We start from the raw sequence: 17,863 nt of genomic DNA, 5'->3' as shown, positions 1-17,863 counted from the left end.
CGGAAAATTTATTTGATAACCATTATGCTTTGCTTTGATGACATCGCTTAGTTACGTTTGTAGCATACATTGCTTGTTTGGCACAGTACGGTTAGCGTGTATTGTTCGAAGAGCGCGCAATGGTGAGGTGACTAGGAGAGGATCTCGCGAGAGCTTTGCATGTGTGTGTGGAGCAGGCTAGGCCCACAGATCGGGCCCACAATGCACGTTGTTTATCCGCTAGGGCGCGGGGGTGCGGCGCGGGGCGCGGGCGGCGGGGCTCCTGGCCGGGCCCAGTCAGTGAGTTGCCAGCGCTCGCAGCAGCCGCACGCGACCGCGAGTGCATCAGTGCCCGTACACTACAAACACTGACACTCCGACCTTCAATCCGTGGGAACGAGACATCTATATCAGGTAAGGTTCTTTTTTCAAAAAGGATCGGTTCCGCATGTTTTCCGGTTTTTTTCAGGACCTTCAGGAGTGAGATCGAGATGAAAGTTATATAATATTAACTAATTAACGACGAGATCGTATCGACATCCCATCCGAGCAGAACCGCGGTAACTGGCGAAAAATTGTAATTAGTCGCTACGCGGCCACACGTTCCCGTAGCGGCGTAGCACTGGCGTAGAAAACAATGCGTTTGGGATCCTACGAATTTCGCCACGGAGTTTAATTTCGCGGAAGTGGTATTGTTACGAGAGAGAAGGGAGTTCTTACTTCGTACGTAGTTGGGTATTTTTTCACGGTCAAGCCAAGGACTTTGTTGGGGGTGGTTGATGTTGGAGGCTGAAATGGGTGTCACAATACGCTGTTATCCCACGGCCTAAGCGTTCGTACGAGCGCTGTCATTTTGTCATAATTGTCCTGAAAGCCTCGACCTTGTTCCGTAAGCGCACCATGAGTTCTTTGTTTCCGCGGACTGTTTTTATGGCCGCGGAATGTTTTATTATGCATTTGTTAGAGGTCACATCCAGTAATCTTTATCGGTGATGTGTATGTTATTATCGGCAGGTTTTAATAGAAGTTGGGAGTCATTTTTAAGGTTGATATTAGCTGAGCGTTATTATTGATATTGAAACGTTGTAATTACTACATAATTATTGCTAATCAGCATTATAATGTTCTGAATTTGGATAAACAATTAAGCATTAATTATAATATAAGTAATTTAGCTACTAATCATGTACCTGGTTGCAAAAGATTACTTACAAAGCCAATACAACTGACAGGCGTATCCAAAAGCATCTCTACTTACCTTTTCTGTATAAACAGACGTGTCACATGATTCTCAAATTATTAGGACTTGAAATAACAGAGTATATCAGTTAGTTGAATCGTCACAGTCGCAACAGTCCGAAGGGGAAGAGTACCGGCTGTAGTAGTTAGCATTTGACAAACGACTAGCACAATATTTTAGCCAATCGTCGCTCTGATACACTTTGGGGATATGATTGTATCACTACATTCATATTCTGCAGTTATTTGGTACACAGGAATATTAATCATGATCATTTTGTTGTAGAGTAATTGCTATTCACATCTTAAAAGGTATTGATGAGAATATACGGGACAGCGGCACGAAATATCACGTTTTTCAGGAAAATCCTATTCCTGAAATTATTTTTCAGTAATTTTGTACAGGTGAGCTTAGTGACATACACTGGGCATAATATTGTGTTAAAGAGCTATCTTATACATTTTTATCAATTTAAGGATGAAAGTTTTTGCACACAATTTAAACAGGGCTATCAATTATCATATTAGCTACAAGATGTACACTGCTACACATAGGTTGAGAACGAGGGTTTAAAACCTTTTTTGAACAAGGACTATTTATTAAATATTTTTGTTAGGCCAGGGGCCACTATTACTATTACTTTTCTTATGTGGTCCCTCGTAAGATTTTCTCTATAGTTATGAAAATGGGATCTCTTGTTTAGCAGTGGCTCTTATTACTATTGCTGACACTAACTTTAACGACCAAAAATGTTTATAAAAATAATTAAAATGCATGGTTAAGTACATCTGTATATGTGCTATATTCATCTTTAATTATTTAATTAATAAATAGAAATATACTTAGTAGTCGGAATCGAATATTGTAGCAGGAATAGACTACGATATTCGAGTACAGCTGAAGGTTTCAGCTTCAAAACCAATCTCGGGAAAGTAATGTTAAATTATCCAAACTTACTCTATGTGAAAAGCCCATCCTGTATTTTGACTAGTCTAGGAATTTCATAATTCATTATTAAATAAAGTTGTTCAGTACCTAATTCAATGAAAGACTCGACAACTAAAAAAACCAATTTAATTGCCATATTTTTATAATAACTATCGTGAGACATATTAAATTAAATAAAAATCACGGTTTACTCACGTATATTAATGGAGAAAAGCTCTACTAGTTTCGAGTCACAGAGGGACTCTTCACCATGAGCAGGTGACTCGAAACTAGTAGAGCTTTTCTCCATTAATATTCACGTATATTAATGAAGAAAAGCTAAACCGTGATTTTTAGTTAATTTAGTAAGTAGTAGACCGGGTTTTTATTTAATTAATCGCCATACTAAAGTTTACATTAATTTCATCCTTCGAGATTCAAAATCCACGCAGACGAAACCACAACCATGTAGCTGGTAACACACATACTCGTACATACATATCCACGGGACCCTAATCCGAATATGAGTCGAGTTACCGGCGCCTTTCCATCACTCATCGTGCTGTCAACGGTCAGGTTATTGAAATATCGGCTTCCGAGGGATATGACTGACCTTCAGTCGTGCAAACACTGAAATATTATAACCAAGTAAACCTTCACTTTAGGTTCTCCAACAGCTATTAGAAATGCTTCTTCTATTATTGGGTTTTTTAACTTCTGGTGATAGAGTTGGGAATTGTGCTTTGTAAGTAGGTCTTCTGCCTTATATTGTTTTGTGATATGACATGGTTGTCCGGTGGTTAAAGACGCCCGCTTCTTATACATGAGATTGTTCGAAACCTACCAACGTGACCAAGTATCAATTTGACTTTTTCCGAGTTAGATGTACTTCCTAAGATTATTTAGACACCACTAACAAACGGTGAAGGAAAACGTCGTGAGGAAATCTGGGCTTATAATTTCTAATTATAAGTTTAAAGTCGTCGACTCGATTTGAGCAAGCGCGGTGATTAATGCTCAAACCTTCTCCGTGTGAGAAGAGAGGCCTTTGGTCAGAAGTGGCCACTAATAGGCTGATTTATAAGTCAATCATAAAATATAGTCATTATTTCCAGCAGTTGGTTCGCTCTCCAAATGCTCTCCAAAGTTAATGTTATAAAGTAAAATTTTATCTTCAAAGTTTTTCATTTTTGATTTATTTAATTAGGAATCTTAAATAAGGATTCATTTACAATATTGTGTATGTTTATTTAGAAATTTTAAGTCTCCATTAAATACGAGACTAATATGACATCTTGAAGCATCCGTAACGGATGAAGGGAATTTATCCGTATTGTGGTTCCTTGAATTTACTGCCTTTAGTATAAATACTTATAGTTACTTATAGAAGGTGAAAGACTTTACTTTTTAAAACAGTAAGTACATCCATCCGTAATATTCCGCAGAGAAACATGGCCAACATATTTCTGTTATTTTCCGGTAGATTTTTCCCGAAATTCGGTTTGCATTAAAAGGCTCAGCGTACTAAGACTCAGTTCGCGGGTTGCTTGCCCGCTACGTGACCAAAATACTGCCGGCAACTTGAAATGAGGGCACGGAATACTTGTTTAGGATTTTCCGGAATCTTAACTTAATGTAGTGTTTATTGTATTGGTTGGAGGTAGGACTATGTTAGCTCTTACGCAGTTTTAGCTAGGTCTCATTTTTCTTTTTTCCTGACCTGTTTTCCGCTGAGTTGAGATGTGTCCGTGGTGTGTTCAGTAAAAATGGCTGATTCTTCATATGTTTTTTACTTGGGCTCATTACACACTACTTAAGAAGATCTTGAGGCTCTTGATCAGTCTTTTTGAGTTCATAATACATCTGGAACTGAGTTAAGCTCCGTCAAATTGCGGCCACCGATAGTTGTGAAGTTTGCTTTCTTACAATTGCCACAAAGAGTGATTCTAGGTGTTTAACTATGCCTTTAGCTTATTTAACTTTCTTATTTACCTGCAGTGCTCGGCTTATCATAGCCAATGCTTTATTCATTTCCATTAGGATCATTAATGAACTAGATACTTTTTAGCAAGTTTGCATTGGCTCGCGGACCCATAGTCTATTTACTATTAAGATATTATCAATTTCTTCCGCCTTCTATCAATGCACTTGAGTCTGTCTGTTTGTCTGTCTGGCACGCTTCCCGTCTCACGATCCCTACTTAACCATTTGTCTTCATCGACAGTCTGTTACTGTCTGTTGTTCTTTAGTCAGTTATGTAAAAGCTTTAGTACCTATATTATTGGGTGAAGATGGAAATTATTGTTTCCTTGAATTAGTAGAGATGTAAATGCAATTATATTTTTGCTTGATACAACGTCTTGAAACTGGCTTACACTCTGTAATATATATACGTTTTCTGAAAACATCTTGTCAATAATTATCACGGAACAAAATAACGACAACAAACAAAAAAAAAAATGGTGGAAAACATTGCAGAAAGGCATGACAAAATGTTTCACAAAAAAATCTATTAAATTTTTAAACCACGTTCAAATTGTCAATTGTCAACCAGAACCCTAACTAAATAAACAGCAAGCATTTAAACACAATCACCCCATTTCTTCAACGACAGTCATCAACATGATATTAAGCACAGCTAATTCAGCTTAAATCTTCCATAGGTCGGTGCTGACTCATCCCCGGCCTTGCAGTTTGCAAGAGCTCATAATATTCGTATATTTCGTCCCCGTGTCGGCTCCGTAGCCTCATTACCGTTCACCATGACATTTATATAACAACGTTCCTACCGTCCAAATATTTGTTAAACACCGCCATTACAGTGTTTGTCGTTTTCGCCTGAGTTATGCTAGCTTTGTTTATCAGTGAGGAACACCTGCTTTATGAGTTGTTCAAGGATTGTTCGTGTGTGCGTTAGTTGTCAGTGATCAGCTTAATTGATGATGTTTGTGTTTTGGTGGTTGAAGGATGATTAATGATTGTGGATTTGTGTTTGATTTTAGACATTCGCCTTTATATTCGATTTTAGCTCTGTCTTAGTTTATGTGTCTTAGCAAATGTTTAGGTATAACGCCTTAATATTCTTTTGCGGTATAAATCAAAATCATTCGAACAATCCTTTCAATAATATAATGAGAAGAATGTTCTGGTTAGTTGAATCTCCTTTATGTAGGACATGGACATGTAAGACATGGAACAATAAACCCCTGAAGAAAGAACCAGTTCCCAATATAGATCCGTAGGCGTTTGACGGACATATACAGAAATAGCTCCATCACAATGACAAGAGAACGCTGACAAATCACGTGGGTGTCCAAATTCTTAGCAAAGTCCTTAAAAGAAAAATCCATTCACATACGAAATAAACTTAACACAATGATACGTGGGAGTTCCTGAGGCACCACTCGAGGGAAGAAAGTGCTCTTTCTAGCGTACATCTTGCAAAATGACAGTTCTTATATTATCCACGTGATGTAAATCGGCCATATTTGCAAGGCTGAACCTTGAACCCGTTCCACCCACGCTCAGCCTTTATTTTGGTGAACGCCCACGCATCGCCAGCCAGCTGATTGCTACGTGATAATAAACTTTATTATTCCTTTGACCTACTTTTGTAGTGCTCTTACTATAGCGTAGGTTATGATAAGGAGTTTTTAACAGTCCCGTCAAAACGAGTGGGTAGATTTGTAGGGGTGTGTTCGTAAAAACTTCGGAAGGTATTTCAAATGCGACTTACAGGAAAAATATATGTTTGTAATAAGGCTTTTAATAAGGAACATCGTTGTAAAAAATAGTAGTGCTGTCCTCTATTTTACTTTTTATTTCAAACAGTACAAGTTTGCATCCGACCAGTTAAAACATGTGCACTTTAATACTAAATAAACTAAAACAGTGTATAAAAGGCAGCTCGATACAAAGTAAACAACACCACTAGTCAAGTTATCGTTTTTTATTCCCATGCGACGGGCAGTTCACTAAATAAAACGACGTCGACCAATCACGGCATTTGCTTGTAACTGATACACCAATTAGCGAGCTAGCTGACGGAAAACTGAGAGGATCCTAATGAAAACGTATTTGTTTACGTTTGTATAGATACTCTTTAGTAAACAATGCTCGGGGCTCCGGAAGTACTCTTTAGATGTTTTTCAATACGCAAACAAACAGGGTTGGAGATTTTGCTTGAAGATTTTAGATATATCTTAGAACGTTGTATCATAATTGCCTCGTTGACCTAGTGGACACAGGAGAGGTTTTGAGTTACGGGTTAGAAAAATATGATTTTCAACAACAAATAGCTCTAGATTTGAAAGCTGTAGTGAGAGAAAAATAGGGGTATCACGGAGTATTATACAAAACTGGATATTGGTGTTACATTATTCTCACATAATTGAACCAACGAAACAATGTAACCAAGAATTGTATTGTGAACCTGATTGAAAAAGAGTAACCTATGGAGTTTCTTGCTCGTTCTTCTCCATAGAAATCTACATTTTGGAACGAGCAAATAGCTTCACTAGAGGACTGATCGATAGACAGAGCTTTAGTTTTTTTTAATATTGTAATATTTGCTTTGACGTTCAAAAGTGCCTTCTCGGTCTATTTGACCTTGGCTTTGAAAAATGATTAGACTTAGTTATCATCAACCTTTTCTTAAAACATGACAAAAAACAATGATTGACTTAATCCATTATCGAATACTATAGCTAATATTAAGAATCGCCATATTATTTCTAGGTATTGTAAAGTATGAAGCACTTAACCACCACGTTGTAACTATCGTCTGACATTGAAGGAGTTTACCATTGTTTCCACGAAAAGTCGTCTGATTGCCGACCAACGTTACGTGGAACAACAATTTCTGGAAGTGGCTTCGTTCTTCGATCTCAAGGTCATTGAATAAAAAGCGCATTTTGTGGAGGACGAGGATGAATTGTTTATGTCTGTTTAAAGTTCAGGTTAAATGTCGACTTCGATTGTTGTTTGAATGGAAAAGGAATTTGGAATTAATGTGAAGATGTTTTTCTTTGTTTGATTTGTTTGTTTATCTTTCAAGTACGAGTATGATGGTTGGATTATGGATACGTTTTTGGGGTTGAATAAGAAAGTTTACTGTTATTGTTTTATATGTAGTCTTTTTTTCTTTATAAGATGAGATATTGTATTTATGTTTGTATATGTAATTGATTTCCAACTAGAAGCTTGTCTTACTTAGCTGGTTTACAGAACTGTACTGCTATGGAACAGTAATAGTTATTGGATTTTACTATTTACACAGTAGAATTAGAAGAGGTTTTTAGTTCCAATTGGAAAATACATAAATTGATAAACATTTTAAAATTTATGAACTGGAATAATCAGCATTACTTGTCTTATAAGCAACATTAACTGAAAAAAAAAATATTCCAACAATACTCAAACAACAATATGAAGTCGTTTCCAGTTCACAGAAATCATTGGCGACTCTTTCTTCAACCACACTTGACCTTCTGATTCCGTGAGTCGCAGCGATATATCATCTGTTTGCGGGTAGATAGTCCTGCCAACATTTATTATAGCTTTTTTCTTTCTTTATTTCGATATCAGAACTATGTCGAGGTTCGAATTTACTTGTAATATTATTTCGGTGTTTGGAATAAGACTTAAAATGGTAATGGCCGTAATTTGGTGTTTTAGGGTTTTTTTTCGTTTCTTTTTCTTTATGTTATTGAAATGTTATGTCTATTATTTATACTTTAAATTCGTTAATGTTTGAAAGTTAGCTTGGTTCCTTATGTTTTAAATCAAATACTATTTTATCTAGAACCTTAAATTCAACCGTATCATTGTTCTCATTGTCAACTAACTCTCTAATAGTTCTGTTTCAAAAATTTCCGCAAGGAGCTAACCTGGGTCCACCTCATTTTTATACCACATCATAAAACAATGCAAGACACTTTCCATATTCACCTTAATTATTTTTATTTGTAAATACTTTTACACAAACTCTAGTTAATGAGAGACAGAATTCTTACAGTAAAACATAGTGTAGGAGCTGGGAACCAAAACCAATCCCTTGATCTCTAATAACAATACTCATTCAGATGTATGGAAGCCCTTCTACCATGTACCTTACACAGCTTAACCTTAAGACCCGAACAGGCCCAAACATCACGTTTTATTTGCCGAATATGAACCTTTTTTATTACAAGGATCGAAGTAAATCCATCATCAGTTCGTGTTGGAAATATTTTGTTTTTCTTTCTATGGATGTTTTCGTATGAACAGGGTTTTGGATGTGGGTTTTTAAAAAGATAGAATAATAATTTGAAGTTATGATTAATCCGTTGTATTGATGACATTTTCTATTTTTTTTTAAAGGAACTTTGAGGAATTTCTCTTTTGCCCTGGGTGCGTTTACAAACATACGATTTCACATGCTCATGACATCCACACCCGAAACAACAATTTTTGGATCGCACTAATAGTTGTTCCGTGCGGGAATTGAACACAACCAAACGTGCACCGTCTCATAACACAATCGATGCTTTTCTGACGTAATTTTTTTTTCATTTAACATAGATCTATTGGTGAACTTGTTGGATTGAAGGAACGAATGACAACAAACAACTACGTTTTAATTTTTTTTTTAATATAAACCAGTTTGCGATTATCGGAGTATTCGTTTGCAAAATGTGTGGCATTGGAGTATCAACTAGTACATATTGATCATTATATTATTCTTCGTAACATTTCATGGACTTCTGTTGGCCATGGACATACCTGTAATTCTCCATTTGCCTTCAATAAAACTGATTTCTCAGTACCACTTAAATTTTGCTATTAGAATATCACTTATTTAAAATTATGGAATACCTTGAAATGGAGCTTTTCCGACCACCAAGTATTATTATAATGTCAAAAAATATATAGTCAAAATTTAAAGAAAAAAGACAGAAACCATGCCATACATTAGAATCATATTTAAAAGAAATAAACTTATTAAAAGTACCAGAGACTAAAACCATAAAAAAAAAACAAGAAACGACCACAAATCGAATGTACCAGAACAGCATTCGAATCCAACGAACATTCCGCGCTCTCTCCGGCCAATTACACTCATCGAGCGCTAGTGTTGGAAGGTGCTTGAGTTCAAAGCCATAGTCGAATATCAGTATCTTCATAAACGATGTAAATATGAGCCAAATAACCAGTTGATTCGCTAGGGTTGTGTCGCGACCGCGCCACTGCCGCAGCACACGCCGCACTGCGGTACACACGGCGCGATTCTGTCCGGACAACCCGAGTTGGTTCGAGGAACACCGATATCATTTAGATTTTTGGATAATTTCTGCTAAGTGTACGCGTGATTTTGTTGAAAATCTACCTAGAATAAGAGAGCACAAATGTTTATAGGAGAAAGAGATGTGTTTAGAGACGTGAGAGAGTTCAAAATTGGTATCAGAAAATGTTCACTGAGGTAGCGAATGTCTAATTTTAATTTTGTTTAATATTGATCTATGCTCATGTTGCTAAGAGCTAACTGCCTCAGAACAACAGCAGTATTAAAGAAAATAATATTTTCAATCATAATACCACTATTTCTTTTCATTTGTTATGACTTGGAACACCGTCTCACGACACCACAACGAGCGTAGTTTGAAAACATTACATACAAAAAAATTCGCAGCATCATCCTCTGAAATATCGATTTAAAAAGGTTTTATCACATTAAGGGCTATACGTTATTCCGTGACACAGTGATCCGGCGACCTTGTACGAAACGGGACCGTTCCCGACACACCGAAGGGATTTATAATTTTTAATTTAGCTCTAATAATATGTGACGCGTTACTTTTTTGTTTTCCAATTTTCCGCGCGAAATTAAATAATGGATGTGTGACGTGCCCCCGCTCGCTTTATTCGAATTTTGATTTTGGAATCTGAAAGTGACAATCTGTTTATTACAATATTTTTTTTTGTTATCATTTTTTTTTTATTTTGTTTGTATAACGAACTTTTTGGAAAGATTAAAAATATGTAACAAATCGCACCCTTAGAATGAAAGTGACCGAATTCAAAAACTGCAAGTTGTGGGAAATGAGCCAGAAAGTCTCAAACAATTATAGTATAGAATACATTTTAGTATATATCTTCCGTATTCCGATTCGATTGATTTTTACGAGGTTTATGGATTAGTTTTTTGGTTGTAGAGTATATTTTATAATTATGATAAAATCTAATGTTACAGAAATTTTTTGTTAAGTCACTTTCATTCTTACTTTGAAAATATGTAGTTTTACTTACACAACAGGAAGAAAAACAAAAAATAAAACGAACTAACGAAATAACTTACTATTACGTTCAAGTCCACGTTTTCTATTCCCAAACCACATTCTTTTTTTTTTGGTACGGTACACACATTATTTGACCACTAAAAACGGCCAGTAACATTATGAAAAAGGCAACACATGCATTATAAAGGAGGTCCACTCAAAGCGGTCGGTAGCAGGGTACCTTAGGACTAGTTACGAGTATATTAGGCATGAATTGACGGTACAGCGGACTTACTAGTGGAGAATTCAAGGCTCTAATTGACACTCGTTCAAGTTCCCTCTCGTCTATTTCAAAGGAGTAAATTGTATGGTAGCGAGATCATGAAATGATTGAAGGCAACATGTTTGAAGTATTTAATATGATATGAGTGTTTCTGATAAAGAAAGTTGTAATACAATAGCAATATATCGTCACATTCTTATATTCCCGAAGAGGTAGGCAGAAGTGCACATTACGCCACGTAATGCCACTGTACATACAATGTACACTCACTTTTCAACATTTGTCTCATCTAATATGTCCCATCTAATCTGTAAGCCTATTACCATATACCAGGCACAATTCCAGGTTACGTGCTACTAAATTATCGAAAAGTTGGCCTAGTAATACTTTGCCCGACAAAGGAATCAAACCCGAGACCTCTTGTCCAGCATTATATTTAAGTGTAGGTTCTTTTTGTATAACTATTTCCAGGACTATGTTGATTGTCTGTTTGGTTGTTGATTGATATTTTAAAAAAGGTGAATTTTTTAGGCGTTTTTTGCTACCATTTATCGATTAACACTTTCGTTAATGATTTCATCTAGAGTACTTATAATCCCAATTTTATCTTAACAACTCATATTATAAACATCATAAAATGATTATGAAATTAGAGTCAATGGTTATTGTTCGATGTATTTAAGTTTAAATTGGTGATTACATTTTATTTGAGTGGAAACTCAATTTTAGATTGTCATAGCCATAGTAATATTTACAAAGTAGCTTCTGCTAGCGGCTCATTCGCGTTCCGTTAAAAAGTATCCTATCTCCTAAGTCAGCATATTTACTGTCTGTACACCAAATTTCATCTAAATCCGTTCAGTAGTTTCAGCGTGATTGACGGACAAAAATTTTTTATACTCATAATATTGGTGTGAAAAGGAACGGGATGGTTTTTGGTCAATAAGAGTCTGACACAGATTTTCCCCCTGAAAAAAATGACCCCGCATTGAGCAAGCGTGGTGATTAATGCTCAAGCCTTCTCCGTGCGAGAAGAGGCTTTGCTCAGTAGTGTAAAAATGTAGACCAAAAACGTATCACTAATAAAAATCATTATAAAACAACAATAATGTGTTATTTAGTAAATGAACCTAAAAAGTTTTGATATAAACAGCGACCAATTATATCGATATAAAGAATTCTTCGTGTTTAATAACCGTTTTCCGTGATAACTAGTTATTAATAATAACCTCGTTTTAAAAACATTTAGGTTATTTTCGTTTCGTTTTTTGTTTATTTTAGAATTGAGTGAGATGTTACAGTTTAAGTTTTAATTTATTAATGTGATTGTAAATTAATATCTCTATTTTAAAATACGTATTTTAAAGTAGAACTTTTTCCTTCCAATAGAAGAACAACAGCCCCATTACAGGATACAAAATTCACACAATGAAGGAGCTACAATGTTTACAGGTTTTGCTTGTCCTTTAAACTTAAAACGAAATTATTAAAATGAATCGGTTTTATAATGTTCTATAGTTTGATTGTCGCGTTGAGTAAAGTATAGTACTGACTTTAGTGGTTTACAAGTTTTTAATAACAGCAACGCAATGTAAATAAAAATAGGCTCTTAGCCTATATCTCCGTGTTTTGTTCATCATTCACAACTCGTTATAAGTAACTGCTGGACTATGTGCCTCTTGTGGGTTTTTTTATTGGGACAAACCCACCCCAATCTTCCAAACCGCTGCAACTGCTGTAAGCCAGGGTCTATAGCGTCTCAGAGACATGAAGAATTGTCTTGGATCTCGCAACGAAATAAATCAGAAGAAATAATTGGAGGAGAATAAAAGAACTCCTGATGGTTTGCCATAATAATTTTCATATTGCTCAGGCAGGTTACGGATCCTCCAATTAAACCCTCATAAGTAGAGGAGGACTGTAGTCCAGCAGGAAATTGCTGATGATGACGATTGATGAAACGCAAACAAGATTTTCGCCTGAATACTGAAACGCTATTCAATTTTAAGTTGTACTATAATATCGTGCTATCTCTGTCATTTTTTAAAGAATTAATAGGGGCAGAAATAGTTTTGAGAGCGTCTTAAAATTGAGTAGCGTTTGGGTATTCGGACATTAGACTTCTAAACCTTTTAAAGATCTCCATTACACCAAAACACACGCATATTCTATTCTACACGAATATAAATAAATCGGAAGCGGCTTTTTGCCTCAGCAAACGAACAGGCGCGGTCGTATTACAGCGCCGTGTGTTTATCTATAATGGAGAACGCACTAATATTGTTAGATAGAACAGGCCTTGGACATTCTAGACTTTTTTATTCCGCGGCTTTGTATTTTTTAGGTAAAAGGTTTTTATTATGTAACGTTTCAATGTTTTTGCCTTGTTTTCGGTTGTTGAAAGCGTGATTATCGAACAAGGGGTGCTAAGTTTACACCTATCAAGAAAGTCAAAAGAGGATCTTATAGTACTGAGATCTATTCATTAAATGACATCTGTCTGGTAGATATTTTAAAGTTAGTACTGTGTCCACCGTAATTTCAACTAGAAGGCTTAATACAAGTTTCTATTACGTTTAACGAGGTCGAAACAAGAGCGTGTCAGGCGCTCTGATTGGTTGGTTCACTCGCGCCGGCCAATCAGAGCGCCGAACGTGTTCTCGTTTCGTTTTCGTTCAACGTAAAGTAAACTCGTACTGAGGATATTGTATCCTTGGTACTTTCATAAACTTACAGTAACTTTACCACAACATTTTTTCTTTTATTTTCGAGAAACTTTCCAAGAGTTTTGAACAGAAGTTTTTAACTTCTAGTTTCGTGTGTCTATTAGGTAGACAGTATTCATGCGTCATAAGCCGTTTAGTAAAAATAATTTCAGAAAAAATTGCCTTGTTTTTTGTTAGACATGTTTTGTACACTGAAATGTTAATTATATTAATTATAGCTTTTATTTTGTGTTATGACGTCGGAGTACAATACTTTACCTCTATTCTTCCTGCGGGTATACCAAGAACCGAAAAGTAAAATATAACCACATTAGATGAACGAATGAAAGTGTGTCATGCATTACACTAGATATATGTATAGAATTAGGTCGACTTAACCTGTAACCTGTACCCTTAGTACGAGTTTTACGCACTCTGATTGGTTCGTTTATTGGAGCCGACCAATCAGAGATCCGAATGCGCTCTCGTTTCGATTACTTTAAATGTAAAGCAAACTCATACTAAGGGTCCTGTATATGTGTTGTGTGTGAGTAAAATGGTGTGAACAGGACTGTCAGTAAACATACCGACACACAAGTTTGATTTGAAAAGTTTTCGTTGATACCACATACATACCAACGTACATATAGGACAGATATGTTGATCCAATGCACGCAGTTACATTGAAACTAAATCCTTATTCGATCGGAATACAGTTTCATTTCGTTTGTTTATTTTATTGACAACTTTGTAGTAAAAATCTACATTATGTATTTATAGGATAGATTATTGTGTTGCTGCACACAGTTACATTGGAGTTTAATCGCTATTCGATGGAAATAAAGTTGCATTTCAAATGATTTGTTTATTTTTTTAACTTTGTAGTGAAAAATTGTGTTTATTTAGTAGCGAGAGATTACATAGTTGTTTCGTACTCGTGTTTCAGTTTGTATTCGCGTTAGTGCAGAACATATCACGTTTTTATTGATTGTATTGTTGGTCGAGTATCTGCTATTATATGAAAAGGTGTTTTATTTAGTCCGCATAAGTGCCATTTTAGACAAGCAATGGTTGTGTTGCAATTTTGCCTGTGTTTGACTATATGATGCTGAGTTTAATTTCCACTTAAAATATTTAATATTTTGTGATTCTTAAAAAAAGTATATTTGCCCCGATTTTTATCCCCGAAAGGGAAGGTGTGATCCACATTACGACACTTAATGCCACTGTAATATCAACTGTTCATCGTTTGTGTTATAGGGGGTTAACATAACCTATTGCTATATACCGGGCATAATACCAGACTCCGTGAATAAGAAATTTTCGAAATACCAAAAAATAAACCAGAGGCTGTGCCTGACTGAGGATCGGGGAAATCGCATTTTAGACCCCTAGCTCGGCAGTAGTCTTAATATTTAGTTTATCTTTAATACTTCTTGGTTTAAAGCAGCAAAAAAAGTAAATCATTTCAGAATCAAAAAAGGATTAAAATCGCAACAAATCACCTCTTTTCTGTGCAACAACAGGCATAATATTTCTTACAGACAAACACAGAACCCTTACCATATATAGTAGAACAAAATATCAATATTTCACACGTATCCACTGAAGCTCAGTAACCTAGCTGGAAGGACCCTAATGTTTGACTATCTTCCTAACATAGTATTCAGATAGAATCAGCATGGAGATAAAATATTCAAGTTTCAGTATTCCCTTCAGTAAAATCCTTCGGAGTCTGAGTTCTTGTGTCCATTCTGGCGGTCAACGTTTTGTTCTAGTCTATGTACATAAGTATATATAGGTATAAGTGGTATGTGTTATACTTACTTGTGTGTGTAGGTAGATACTTATTTATGTGTTTCAGTGAGGTAGGCAATTTTATAAGTTTGTAAACTGACATGGTCATTGCAAGGCGATCATGGTGCTTGCAACAGTCCCGAAATGTCATAAACTCATACACAAAATAAACATGGTAAATATCCCGTTTTAAGTTCTAATGTTAGGCAATTTTAATTGATGTATGCGGTGATTATTTATGATTCATTTTATTGGTTGATAAAGAGAAGTTTCAAAAATGAATAAGTAAAGTCTAAGTAAAGTTCTACATAGCATAAAAATAATAGAGGTAGCAGACGTTTTTCGACCACAGCGCCACCTACCGTACGCAAAAAATGTGCAGAGTACTAAACACGCCTTACTCACGCAGAACGTTAAATTGGTGTTATCAAAGAAAAATGGTATTGAATACATCATATAGAAATATTATATCAGTACATGTAGAAACAATAATATACCAGTAACATATATGTGTATGTAATGGATATATGAGGAACAGGCAACTAATGAGCTCAATTTGAAAGAAACACGTATCGAGTGTAGGGGAAATAAAATATATGTCATCGAATTTAATTCAAGTATAGCTATAATATATGTGTTGCTACGACAATGTATTACTTTTAATAAGGATTTTGTGTAGTTAGATGTGAGTATATGAAGTATAATCTCTTAATAATTGACTCGCAAAAAATTAAATTATTTCTTAGTAAAGATTTTATTCCTAAAACAATTGCTTAGAACTGGGTACCCATTAAATTTGGTGGTAAGACATTAATACTTTAAACACATCTGCATAAAAAAGGTTCTAGCTGAAGTTTGTGATTCGTGTCGTGTAGTGTTAGTGACAAATTCTATTTTAATGAGTTAAAATAAAAATCCAGCGTTTAAGCAGAAACAGCGCCACGAAAAAAGTAGTTGTTTTACAAAAAAATACTCAAAGTACCAGTCTACCAGACGACAACAGAGTTCTAAAAGAAAAAACTAATTCATGTCCCAATTAAAATAACCAACAGCAAACCACTGCAAACCAAATAATATCTTCGAAACTGTTCTAGAACTGTGCAAAAGGCTTTACGGCAATACTATATCTAGGTTAGACCGGGCACTGCCTGGCAATCAGTCTAAGTACTCCGGTCAATAGATGGAGCCGTCACTTTGTGCCAAACTGGTCAGCCAAGCTTATACATGTACCGAGTGAATGCATGAATGGATTGCAAGGCTTTGAGTCGCTTGTGAATTGTGTTACATAGCATTTATGTAATTGCTATGTAGAATGTTACATAAAGGCTTCGTTTGAGTGATCATTAATTGTCACATAGAGAGTGTCTATATATTTATCTACATACAGACAGTCTAGTCAGTAATTATGTAGTAATCTGATTGGGAGTACTAATTATAGGATATTCTAATTATTATGTTATCGGCTTACTCACATAACTGTTTGACGAGAAACTCGACTAGTTTTAAACCATGCTAGAGGCTCATATTCATGAGCAGCATTTCGCGACACACGACACGGCGATTGTCGCGCTGCTACTGAATTCCTCGTCAAACAGTTACGTGAGTAAGCCGATAACATAATAATTAATTTAGTATGTCTCACGAAAGTTATAACAAAATTGTAGAATGGGTATTCATTGTTGCTGTTGTAGTTAGACACTACGTTTATTATTGCATATTTTGTATCTACAAAGTATTAATATTATTAGTCAGTTAAGGTAAAATGAAGTCAGGTATGCAGGTGTTTTATTTTGCTCAAGTTTTTACTTACGAGAATTAGACTGTGTTTCTCTGTAGGTACTCTTTACTAGGTATATGTACAATTATATATGCAATTTCAAGATTGCGTTAGTAGATAAAGCGTAGAGCGTATAACAAATAATTTTTATTGAAATATTAATAATTTTTGCATACTAAGCGAGGTGTTCACAACGTAACAAAACATATCAAGCACCTATCTGTAGAAACAGCGAGTTGTTCATTTCACACTGCAACTAACACAAAACGTACCGGTAAGTACATACAGAACACATGTCTCAGTACCTCAGTACAACTGGTACAGTCACACTGGTACAGTCACACTCGTCAGTTACATACGGACTCATAAAGATGTCAATTGCTAACGGATGCCAGCACTGGGGTTATGATTGCTATGTCAATTCACCCGAACACCGCACACAACTTAAATTATACTATCGTGAACCGGTTACAGCCGCTTTTTACCGGTGATAACTGCTTTTTGTTTCCGTACAGGTGACTGTTTTCCTGTTGTTGTTGAAGGATGTTGTGTGTGTGTGTGTGTGTGTGTGATAGTTTTCTTAGTTTCTTTTTGTTTGTGTGTGTGTGTTTTTGATGTGTTTGGGTCTGGACATGGTTAAATTTTGAAGAAGGGATATAATTATGCTTATATGTATCTTGAGAGTAATAATTGAAACACATTAGAAAGATTTTTAGACTCAATCAAAATTGAGTTCTTTGAATTTGAAACATAGTTCTTAGTTCAGAACAAATTATCTACTAATAATTATTGTTTGTGCAATATACTAAATAAATTTGTTAACCAAATCATATAGTTTTATTTTCACTTCTTTACGGAAGTTTCTGAATCTAATAGCACATAATAAAAACCGCGATTCAC

The 17,863-nt window shown here is 35.5% G+C and overlaps 1 protein-coding gene across 1 annotated transcript in view; it reads left to right on the top strand.

Moving 5' to 3' along the window:
- Positions 1-248: 248 nt before the first annotated feature.
- LOC118262451 (acetylcholinesterase) overlaps positions 249-17,863 on the top strand; it is a 56,458-nt gene continuing 38,843 nt past the window's right edge. Inside the window, exon 1 of the mRNA XM_035573808.2 lies at positions 249-393. The gene's annotated coding sequence lies outside the window, so the exon portion shown is untranslated. The remainder of the gene's footprint in view (positions 394-17,863) is intronic.

Source organism: Spodoptera frugiperda, chromosome 12 (assembly GCF_023101765.2).
Source record: "Spodoptera frugiperda isolate SF20-4 chromosome 12, AGI-APGP_CSIRO_Sfru_2.0, whole genome shotgun sequence".
Lineage (NCBI taxonomy): Eukaryota > Metazoa > Arthropoda > Insecta > Lepidoptera > Noctuidae > Spodoptera > Spodoptera frugiperda.
The sequence above is the reverse complement of the archived record's forward strand: the minus strand, read 5'-3'. Positions and strand labels throughout refer to the sequence as shown.